The 12,565-nt window shown below is 36.7% G+C and overlaps 1 protein-coding gene across 1 annotated transcript in view; it reads left to right on the top strand.

Moving 5' to 3' along the window:
- Positions 1-12,565, top strand: part of SYN2 (synapsin II) — a 194,557-nt gene that overhangs the window by 71,651 nt on the left and 110,341 nt on the right. The gene's annotated exons all lie outside the window — the stretch shown is intronic.

The raw sequence follows: 12,565 nt of genomic DNA, 5'->3' as shown, positions 1-12,565 counted from the left end.
TATGCTATTTGTCTTTCTCTGACTGGCTTATTTCACTTAGCATAATGTTTTCCAGGTCCATCCATACTGTCACAAAGGGTAAAATTTTTTTCTTCTTTTCTTATATCCAAGTAATATTCCATTGTGTAAATGTCCCATAGTTTTTTTTTTATCCACTCATCTATTGATGGTGCTTGGGCTGCTTCCATATCTTGGCGATTGTAAATAACGTTGCAATAAACATATCGGTGCTTATGTTCTTTCAAATTAGTGTTTTGGATTCCTTTAGATACAGTCCCAGAAGTGGGATCACTGAGCCCAAAGGCAGATCCATTTGTTATTTTTTGAGTTATCGCCATACTGCTTTCCACAGTGTCTGCATCAATCTGTATTCCCACCAACAGTGCAAAAGATTTTGTCCTCACTAGGACTTGTTGTTTATCATTGTTGATTTTCAACGCATTTTTCCCTCCCTCCCTCCCTCCCTCCCTCCCTCCTTCTCTTCCTTCCTTCCTTTCCTCTTTTCTTTTGTTAAAGATTTTCTGTATTTATTTTCAGAGAGATTGGGAGAGGAGGAGAAAGAGAGGGAGAGAAACATCGATGTGTGAGAGAAACATTGACTGATTGCCTCTCACAGGCCCTAAACTCCAACCCAGGCATGTGCCCTGACTGGGAATCGAACTGGTGACCTTTCAGTTTGTGGATGATGCTTAACTCACTGAGCCACACCACTCAGGGCTCAACACATTTTTCTCTTTCTGGAAGTACTGTTATTTGGATTTGAACCTTCTAATCATCCTAATTTTCTTTTCTGTTTTTTTTTTCTCTTGAGTTTTTAGATTTTTGTCACCTCAAATAAAAACTCTGTACTCATTAACAGTCACCCTGTCTTCTTTCACTTTCTCAGCCATAGGTATCCATTAATCTGCCTTCTGTTTCTGTAGATTTGCCTGTTCTGGATATTTCATATAAACAGAATTATATGTGTTTTCTTGTGACTGGCTTTTTTCACTAACATTATGTTTTCAAGGTTCATCATGTTCTAGCATGTATCAGAACTTCATTCTGTTTTATTGATGAATAACATTCTGTTGTATGCATGTACCATATTTTGTTTACCCATTTATCAGTTGATGGCCACTGGGTTGTTTCCATTTTTGGCTATTATGAATAATGTTGGTATGGACATTCTACAGGTTGTGTGAACATATGTTTTAAATTCTCTTGGGTATATATCTTAGAATGGGATTTCTGGCTCATATGGTAAATATATCTTTAAATTTTTGAGGAATTGCCAAATTATTTTCCAAAGATGATGGACATTTCATCTGTTAGTGGACACTTGGGTTTTGGCTATTACAAATAACACTGCTATGAATTTGCATAAATTTTTGTGAATATGTATTTTTATTTCTTTTGGGTATATTATCTAGAAGTGGAATTGCTGGGTCATATGGTAACTCTGTGTTAACCACTTGGGAAATTGCCAAGCTCCTTCTATGGCAACTATACCATTTTATAGTCCCACTAGCTATGTACGAGGGTTCCAATTTCTTCATATCCTTGTGAACACTTGTACTGTCTGTCTTTTTGATTATAGTGATCCTAGTGGTGTGAATTGGTACCTTAGTGTGCTTCTGATTTGCATTTCCCTGATGGTTAATGATATTGAGCATCTTTTTTTGTATGGTATTGGCTATACATATATATTCTTGGGAGAAATGTCTATTCAGACCTTTTGATTGTTTTTTTCTTATCTTTTTATTTTTTAGTTGTAAGAGCTCTTTATTTACTTTGAATCCTGTACCCTTATCATATATATGATTTGCAAATACTTTCTTCCCTTTTGTGGGTTGTTTTTTTTAACTTTATAGATAGTGTCTTTTGAAGCACAAAGTTTTTAGCTTTAATGAAGTTTATTTATTTTTTACCTTTGTGTGTTTGAGATATCTAATAAACTGTTGTCTAATCCAAGGTCACACTGATTTATGGTTGTTGTCTTCTAAGAGTTCTGTAGATAGTAGATCTTACATTTAGGCTTTTGATTCATTTTGAGTTAATTTCTGCATACAGTATGAAGTAGTAGTTGAAATTCATTCTTTTGTATGTGGATATACAAGTTGTCCCAGCACTGTTTGTTGAAAATTCTCTTCTTTCTCTATTGAATTGGCTTGGAACCCTTGTCAAAAATCAGTGGATCATAAATGTGAGGGTTTATTTCTGGGCTTCTACTATGTATATTTTAACATTCAAGAGCTCTTTGTTTTTCTCTGATTATTCCATTTTCATCCTGTTTTCCTGTCATGGGTCTATTATCTTTCTGAGGATATAAATGATAGCCTTTAAAGCTTTCACTTCCTCATGTAGTCTCTTTCTCTGGATTGTTTTTTTTATCTGTTCATAGGTTTGATCTGTTTCATTTTGCATTGTGTACTAACATTATTTTCAACTCTCTGCTCAAATCTAAATATATATCATTAAAGGCTGATAAAGGGTTTGAGTCAAGCTTATACACTATGGGCCTCTCTGTAGGGTGACCCAACTAGACCTGATCAATATGTCAATATCTTAATTTTTTTTTTTGTTTGAACAACTTAGAAAGCTCTCTCCTCTTCCTGGGGGAGTATAATCGTGGCTTCCAGAATTCTGAAATTTTTGTGTAGCATGGGCTGGGGTTTTTCAATAGTTAGAAAGTACACTTTCCCTTAATCCATTCTGTTTTTAGTTAACTGTCCCTCCCTTCACATGTGCTTAGTGGTCCTAGGCCAAAAAACCCTTTTGTAACCTTTCCAGAGAACAAATTCTGATTTTCTGCTTGGATTAAGGACAGTCAGGAGAATTTGTTACTGAACAAATTGCTTCTGTTTTATTTTATTCTATTGATTTGAGAGAGAGAGAGAGAGAGGAAGGGAGAGCAAGAGAGAGAAACCAATTTGTTGTTCCATTTGTTTATGCATTAATTTGTTGATTCTTTTATATGCCCTAACTGGGGATCAAACCCACAACCTTGGGGTATAGGGACAATGCTCTAACCAACTGAACTACCCAGCCAGGGCCAAATTGCATGTTAACTCTCTGTTTATATGCTTGACTTCACCTGTAATGCCACTTCCAAAGACTTGGGCTTTTGAGGGGTTCTCTGGTATAAACTAGACCACTTCTCTGTTTTTTTGTCTGCTGGTTTAGGATTCAGTTTTCTTAAGTCTGCTATTGGTTATTACTCCTGTTTTCCAGTGTCCACACTTTTGTGGCTGTTATTTCTTCTTCTCTTCTCTTTCTCTTTCTATGTTTATACCTGAAAAAGAAAACCAAAATGTAATATCTTTATGTTTATTATAGCTGGATATCTGGAGGTAACAATTAAACATTTATGTTCATTCTGTTGTCTTTAACTAAAAGACAGACTATTATAAAATATTTTTGTTATGGATTTCTAACTTAGTGCATTGGAGCCAGAGATTGAATCTATGACATTTGTTGAGTCTTTAAAGCCTTAGATAAATCAATTTTTATAAATGGCTCCATGTGTGCTTAAGAAGAATATATATATTTTTAATTGCTAGTAATTGAACCACTTCTTGGATCAAGCTTGCTAATTACCATACAAATATTTATGGACTTAATAATTTTCTTCTTGATTTATCAGTTAGTTAGATTTGTTAAAAATCTACCACTTCAATTGTAGATTTGTCAGTTTCTCCTTGCAATTCTGTCAACTTACTTTATATATGCAGAGGCTGTGAATTAGGGCCAAACATATTTCCAAGTACTTATATTTTTTGCTAGCTTGCTACTATTAATTATATATAAAATGAGCCTGTTTATTTCTTCACCAGTGTTTTTTTGCCTTTTTTCTTTTTTCCTTGGATAGTTTTGTGTGATATTTAGTTTAATATACCTTTTGTATCTTTATATTCAGCCTTGGTATGTTTATATATTTTAGGTATGTCTCTTGTAAACAGAAACATACATACATGGATTAGAAAATCTGACAGTTTTTGTCTTAACTTGAAATTTTACCTTTATGTAATTACTGATACGTTGGATTAATTTCTACTATCTGTATTATGCTCATTAGCCTACTTTTACTAATCATCATTTTATTTTTTGTTTTTCCTGCCTCCTACCAGATTGCAAGTTTTCTTCTCACTGCTTTCCCCTAATCAGTAGTTTGGGAGTTCTATATTCTGTTTGCATTCCTCTAGTGAATACTCTTTAAAAAAAAAAGAAAGAAAAAAACTTTATGTATTACTTTTAGAGAAAGGGGAAGGGAGGGAGGAAGAGAGCATGAGAACTATCTATATGAGAGAGAAACATCCATCTGTTGCCTCTCATAGACACCCTGACCGGGGACCTAAGCCTCAACCCAGCATGGGCCCTGATCTGAAATCTAACCAGTAACCTTCCGCTTTGTGGAATGATGCCCAGCCAACTTAGCAGTACTGGTCAGGGCGTTAATACTCTTAAAATTATAAACTTGCAGTTGACTTAAAGTCTGAATTCAATTGATTTATTTATCCTCCTCTAGAACAATTCCACAGTTTTAATCTAATTACTATATTCCATTTTATGTTATTGTTGTCTAGTTATTATACTTCTCTTGCTTTAATATTCAGATTAGTTATTATTATTATGATTGGTATTATTATTATTATTATACACTGGCTATACACAGGACCCTCAGTTCCAATGTCTGCCTGTTCAGGCCTAGGGTTTTATTTCTTCCTCTCAGGCATCAAAGTTCAAGTTCATATTATTTGTAATACTTGCAGAATGGGAAAAAACCCAGATGTCCATTATTTTGATACATCTACTCAATGTTATAATATACAACCATAAAGAGGAATGAAGACTTAATTCCTAGATATAAGTGAAAAAAGCAAGGTACAATGTAGAAGGTATAGTATGTTTTTATTTAAGAAATGAGAAAAGTATGAATGTGCATTTATTTATATTTTCAAAAAGAAACATTGGAAAGATAAATGAAAAATCAATAAAAATGATTAACTGGGGGAGTTACCATTGTTGGAGAATAGGAGGGGCAAGAGAGGACTAGAATAAGACTTCTCTGAATATTCTTTCTTATTTAGGACCAGGCCATTATATTCAGGGGCTAGATCAGGGAAGGGAGGAGCAAAAGGGACCAGTTAGGAAGGAAGACAGGTACTGTCTTGACTTTCTCCTGACTTTGTTAAACTAGCACCTGGTGCTGGCTTTTTCATCCTTTTCTTCTGTACTCTCTGTAAGTAGTCTTACACCATCTGTACTTGGCAGCTGTTTCTTTCATAGTGCTAATTAGTATCAGTAATTATTTGTTTACTTATTTATTCTTCCTCTACTAGAATATAAACTTCATTAAGGGCTTACATAGTGCTTAGAATAATGTTTGGGACATAAGTGTTGAATGAATAAGTAGAGGGAGTTGGAATGTGCAAAGGTGTTAGGGGCAGGAAAACACATGACATACTTGGGGAACATAAATTGCTCAGTAGTATGGAATATAGTTGAGTGTATGTTAGAAGGAGGGCAGGTGGTTGGGTAAGACAAGGCTGGGATTTGCTTAATACTCAGAGTCCTAACAGTTTCCTGTAGACCTGGGAGCTGATTCTGTCAAAAACCATCAGTTCTCACCCTCCCCCTCTCGGACAGTTCTGGCTGCCTATCCTCCTCCAGTCCCAGAGGTTGCATCTCCTGTCTTGATTGTGGGATTTTGTGGAAGCCCGTCCTGAGACCCTGTCCCAGCCTTCTATCCCCCTTGTGGGACCTGCTGTTCTTCAGATCTTCCCTGCTTAGGATGTGTTAACATTCCTGTTGCCCTGCTGCAGTTTAAGTGCTGCTGGCAGAGAGGTAAGTGGAAGCTACATTAACCTCCTCTCAGGACCAATCTGGAATAATAACTAAATTATAGAAAAATCATCCCAAATAACCAACTGAACACTAGCTGGAGAGAAGCCTTATAACCACGGACAGATGGAAGAAATCACATCACTACAACATGACTGGTAGGGAGTGTGAAGGAGGTGTGAGAGGGCTGGCTGGGATCCCACAGACAGCAGCTGAAGTCTTGTAGGATATTTCAGTGGCTAGGAGGTTGCTCCAGAGAAGTGTGGGGTCAAAACCCCAAGCTGAGCTCCCCAGCCTACAGCACCAGAACCAGGAAAAGTACCCAAATAACATATGGTGGTGAAAAGCAGCCAGGTTTCTGTTTGCCAGAGAGAGATTGCTGGAGACTCAGAGAGCTTCTTAAAGGGCCAATGCACAAAATTCCATTTGCAGTCACTTACCCTGGGCTCCAGTAGAGGGAGGGCAGAGTGGACTAGAGATGCATTAGGAGAGTCTGGGGCTGGTGGCTCTGGAAAAAGAGCTGAAGGAACAACTGCCAGGATCCCTGTGCTGAGTCATTTCCCAGACTGCAGGAACCATCTTTCTCAGCCAGAGCACTCCCCTCCAACTGGCATAAGCCGGAGGGGAAGGAATAGCCCTGTTCACAGGAATTACTCTGCCTTACCTTGTGGTGCTTAAGCCCTGCTGCTGAGTAGTACAGCTAGAAGACATTCACTGATTAACCCTATGGAAAGCCTGCAGGCAGATTGCTGGGAGCTCTGAGATATGTTCCCAGGCCTGGTGCTGGTAAAAGCCAACCTTGGTGCACAATCTTTTTCTTTCTGCACACACCTAGACCCAGAAGAGGGAGCCACATGCTATGGGTCACTGATAGCTCCAAAAAGGTTGCCCATGGCCAGCCACAGGCAGGGTTTGACTTAGATGTGCACTAGAGTCTTGTAGATCTACCTAATACATAGAAACAAATACAAAGAAGCAGACCCTAAACAAAAGAACAAGAGTATTCTCCAGAAGAAGAACTAGATGAAATGGAGGGAAGTGATTTATCAGATAGAGCTAATAATTATAAGGATAATCAACAGCATGAAAAAAAGACATATAAGCTGTAAGAAAGGACCAGTCAGAAATAAAGAATAAAATATCTGAAATAAATGTAGTGGAAGAATAAACAGTAGGTAAGATGATGCAGAGGATTGAACCAGTGATTTCAAAAACAAGGTAGAAAAAACACCCAGGCAGAGTAGAAAAAAGAAAAGAATTTTGATGAAATGAGAGCTTAAGAAACATTTTGGACAACGTGAAATGTAACATCTTCATCATGGGAATACCAGAAGGAGAAGAAAGCAAGCAGGGCATCAATATATTTGAAGAAATAATGTCTGAAAACTTCCCTAACCCGGTAAAGAAAAAAGACACACAAATCCAGGAAGCTCAGAGAGTCCCAAACAATTTGGACCCAAAGAGGCCTACATAGAGACATATCCTAATTAAAATGACAAGGCTTAAAGACAAGGAGAGGATCCTAAACTCTGCAAGAGAGAAGCAGCTAGTTACCTACAAGGGAGCACTAATTAGGCTGTGATGTGATTTCAGGCCAGAAGGGAGTGGAGTGAAATATTCAAGGTGATGAAGGCAAGCACCTACAACCAAGACTACCTCACTCAGCCAGGCTAACATTTAAAACTGTATGAGAATAAGGAGCTTCCCAGACAAGAAAAAGCTAAAGGAGTTTATTAACACCAAACCACCACTGCAACAAATGTTAAAGCGCTTGCTTTAAAAAGAAGAAGAAAAAGAAAAAGAAAGCAGAGGAAAATACTCTAATAATAAAATGACTCTAAATACATATCTATCGATAATTACCTTAAATGTAAATGGTTAATTGCTGCGACCAAAGATAGAGGGTAGCTGAGTGGATAAGAAAACAAGACCCATAGATGTGCTTGCCTCCAAGAGACCCATCTCAGATCACACAGACTAAAAGTAAAAGGATAGAAAAAGCTTCTTCATACAAATAGTTGCATATTTCATGCATATTTTGACTCTTTTCTCATGAATAATGTTCTTAATGACATCTAGAATGGTGAATACTTTCCAAAAGGTTTATAAATTAAAAAAAAAATTTGATTTTATACAGGGAGAGAGGAAGCGAGGAGAGAGGGAAACCAATTTGTTGTTTCATTTATTTATGGGTTGATTCTTGTATGTTCCCTGACTGGGGATCAAACCTGCAACTTTGGCATATCAGGACAATGCTTCAGCCAACTGAACTACCTGGCCAGGGCTCAGAATGCTTTTAATTTAATTTTCTCAGATCCATCAGAAGAATTATATCTATGGTAGATATAGCCTTATGAAATGTATTTCTTAAATAATAAGACTTGAAAGTAGAAATTATTCCTGATCCATGAGCTGCATGTGAATGATACATTAACAGGCATGAAAATATTAATCTCTTTTAACATCTCCATCAGAGATCTTGGGTGACCAGGTATATTGTCAATGAACAGAAATATTTTGCCAAGAATCTTTTTTTCTGAGTAGTAGGTCTCAACAGTGGGCTTAAAATATTTTGAAACTATGTTGTAAACAGATATGCTGTCATCCAGGCTTTGTTGTTTGCTATGTCATTTATGGAACATAGGCAGAGTAGATTTAGCATAATTAAGGGTGCTGGGATTTTTGGAGTGGTAAATAAGCATTGGCTTCAACTTAAAGTAACCAACTGCATTAGCTCTTTGAAGCTTTAAAGCCAGACATTGACTTCTCCTGTACCACTATGAAAGTCAAAGATGGCATCTTCTGATATAAGGCTATTTTGTCTACATTGAAAATCTGTTGTTTAGCATAGTCACCTTCATTAATTATCTTAGCTAGATCTTCTGGATAACATTGCAGCTTCTGTGTCAGCAGTGGCTGCTCTTCCTTGCACTTTTATGTTATGGAGATGGCTTCTTTCATTAAATCTTATGAACCCACTTTTGCTAGCTTCAAACTTTTCTTCTACAGCTTCCTTACTTGTCTCAGCCCTCATAGAATAGGTGGGAGTGAGGGCCTTTTTCTGGATTAGACTTTAGTTTAAGGGAATGTTGTAGCTGATTTGACCTTCTATCCAGACCACTAAAACTTTTTCTATATCAGCAATAAAGCTGTTTCACTTTTTTTATCATGTGTTCCCTGGAATAGAACTTTTCATTTGCATTTAGAAATTGACTGTTTGGCACAAGAGAACTAGCTTTTGGCCTATCTTGGCTTCCACATTAAGGTTAATAATTTCTAGCTTTTGGTTTAAAGTGAGAAACAGGTGACTCTTCCACTTGAACACTTACAGGCCATTGTAAAGTTTTTAATTGGCTTAATTTCAATATTGTTCTGTTTCAGGAATAGGGAGGCTAAAGGAAAGGAAGACAGATGGAGGAATGGCTAGTCTGTAGCAGTCAGCACATACAACATTTGTTAAGTTTGCTATCCTGAATGGGCATGGTTCATGGCACCCCAAAATAATTACAATAGTAGCATTAAATATTGTTGGTCATAGATCACTATAACAAATATAATAGTATTTAAAAAGTTTGATATATTGTGGTATTTACCAAAATGTGACACAGATAACAAAGTGAACAAATGCTATTGGAAAAATAGCACCAATAGAGTTGCTGAACACAGTGTTGCTGCAAAACTTCAATTGGTAAAAAATGCAATAACTGAAGTAAAGCACAATAAAATGAGATGTGCCTATAGAAACACTAAGTTCGTGTAATTTAGAGCTGCCCAAAAGAGAGATGGCACCATGGAGTAGAAAGAATACTGAATTGAGAGTCTGAAGACTTAAGTTCTTGCTCTGCCTAGTTTTTGCCAATAAGACCTTGAGCTACTGGGTTTACTTTTCTGTGCATCAGGAACTTTAATTGTAAAATGAGAGGGCTGGATCATCTTTCAAGTTTTAGTAACTGAGAGTAGGCAACTCAGAAAGAAATGGAGCTATAAGCCCCTGGACAGAAAGTCATCTGGGATGACAACAAGAAGAGCAGGATGTTTCTGTCTGAGAGCCTGATAATGAAGCTTTATTTCCTATTGTCTCATGGCCAAATTGAAGTCACAGTGTTTTATCTGATTGTACCACTGACAGAGTAGTTAGGTAGTGCTTTTCTATCTTTTCCTTTACAGGTATCCCAAATGACAGAGGAAGATGAACCCCAAAGTTTTGTGGAAAAAGAGAACAACATAGCACTAGGTAGTTTACTTCAAGTTGAGTGATAGATATATTTAAATTATTATATTAAGACAAACTCAGGTATATTTTGAAAATTCTCTTCCATTATATATTTTTGTGTGTTTTAATGTCAACATTGTATTTTAAATTATTTTTAGGGAAAAGAAAATTAAAAACTTATTTTCTCTCTCTTCCCTTCATAATCTTGGTAGTTGAGGGGTTAAGTCTGTAATAATAATAAACATTAAACTTTTATAGTATCGATAGAGTTTATTTTCAGAGAAGACATTGAAGAGGACTTTCATTTGTTTATATTTTTATATTGAATGTATTATAAGTAAGATATTCAGAAACAGGATTTATTTTAGGAACACCCACTTTTTCTCCCAAGACGTCATTGTGTAAAATCTGTATAGCAGGGAGAATCTCTCTGCACATTCTGTGGAGATATGTACTTTTTGACACATTAATTTGAGGAGCATGGAGCTAGGAGATGACAACTTTGTTCTCTTAGAAATATCTTGACAGTTTATAGTGAGTGATAGCTTTTAATGTTAATGTTTCCCAAAATGTTTGCTATGAACTGTATGGCCAAATTTGATTATTTCAACTATGGAGGTAGGGAGAGGAGGTATGAGTATCAGTCTTTTAAGGGGCAACATGATGTAACAGAAAGAAGACTGGGGTTTGGAGTACATATCTACCACTATGAAAAAGGCAAAATTAAAATAACTTGAGTTCTATTGATGAGTTATGAAGCCTTGGCAAGATATCTAATATTTCTGAACATTCATGGCTTTATCAGAAATGATGCCTATCCCATTTCAGATTGTTGTGAAAATTAAATATATGAGGTATATCTGGAAAAAGTCCAACAATTGTTAATATAATGAGAATGGTTTGTGTGACATCAGTGTAACCTGGCAGCCAAGGAGAGTGTACTGGAATGTGCATATGTGAATAATGACGACTTCACTGTACTAGTCAGTGGGGCAGGAGATACCACTGAGTGAGCATGTGTATTATGTGGCCGTTACATTCAAAATGACTGAGTGAGTAGAGCAATGAATCTACATCAGATTTTGCTTTAAGCTTGAATATTCCTCCATGGAAACTATTCTGATGATTCAGAAGGCCGCAGCTATGGGTAGCTGGTGAATGGCAGCTTCATTACGACAACACACTCTCTCATGCATCATGTCTCATGCAGTTTTTTTTTTTTGAAACATTGTCACCCAGTTGACTCAGACTCCCCTACAGCCCAGATTTGGTGCCCTGTGGCTTCTGGCTTTTCCCTAAACTAAAATCAACTTTGAAAGGGAAGAGACTTTAGACCGTTGATGAGATTCAGGAAAACACAATGGGGCAACTGATGGTGATTGGGAGAACTGTATAAGGTCCCAAGGTGCCTACTTTGAAGGGGACCAAGGCATCATTGTCCTATGTACAGTATTTCTTGAATTTTGTATCTTTAGTAAATGTCTCTGTTTTTTCATATTACATGCCTGGATACCTTCTGGACAGATGATTTTATACACACACACACACACACACACATTATATGCATATGTGTGTTTGCAGCATAGCATTTGGCACAAAAATTCTTTTTTAAAAAGATTTTATTTATCTTTAGACAGAGAAAGGGAGGGAGAAAGAGATGGGGGGTGGAAACATCGACAGGTTGCCTCTTGCACATCCCCAACCGGGGACCTGGCCCGCAACCCAGTCATGTGTCCCAACTGGTGACCTTTTGGTTCACAGGCTGGCACTTGATCCACTGAGCCACACCAGCCAGGGCAATAAATTCTTAATAAATGTCTTTTCCTTGTTGTGGGAGGACTTTATTTCTTTCAGAGAGTTTCATATTCAAGGTCTGTTTTTGATACTCATAGCTCAAGTGATATTATCCTTATTTTAAAATAAGGAAAAGTGACTAGACAGGGAAAGTGACTTATTTGAGATCTCTTCTAGTGCAAGCAGAAGAGCTGGTACTTGAAGCCAGGTCTTTTGATTTATCATAGGGCTCTTACTTTGTACTTAATTTGGGGAAAATTATTTGTTTTTGTATTTATATTGGATTATGGGTATTATTTATGCTAGACATTCACTTCTGTAAAAGTAAGAAAATCTTAAGACTTACTGCAACCTTAACAGTGGTCTAGCCTCTATATCTTGCCCCCTCCTCAACATCTCTTCCTGCTGTTCATTGGCATAAAGGTTTTGAATTTTATTTTGAATTTGAAATTTATTTTGTCAAATAAATGTAAGGCAGCAGCCTATACAAGTATTTACTTTAAAGTCTTACTTTGGAGGTTGTGAGTCAGGTATGGTATACCAAAAGGAACAGTGAGCCTTCTCACAAAAAACTTCTGGATTAGAGCTTCAGAACTCCTTTGGCCAAGTCACAAAATAATCACACACAATGAGTATTAACTATCAATAGAGGGAGATGTCACCTTAACAGGTAATTAAGACCAATTACTATAGATCAACAGTTTTTTGTTTTTTGTTTTTTGCCAAAGAAAATCC

Source organism: Phyllostomus hastatus, unplaced genomic scaffold (assembly GCF_019186645.2).
Source record: "Phyllostomus hastatus isolate PE091 unplaced genomic scaffold, TTU_PhHast_1.1 phas_contig_16, whole genome shotgun sequence".
NCBI lineage: Eukaryota > Metazoa > Chordata > Mammalia > Chiroptera > Phyllostomidae > Phyllostomus > Phyllostomus hastatus.
This window is presented reverse-complemented; position numbering and strand designations above follow the sequence as displayed.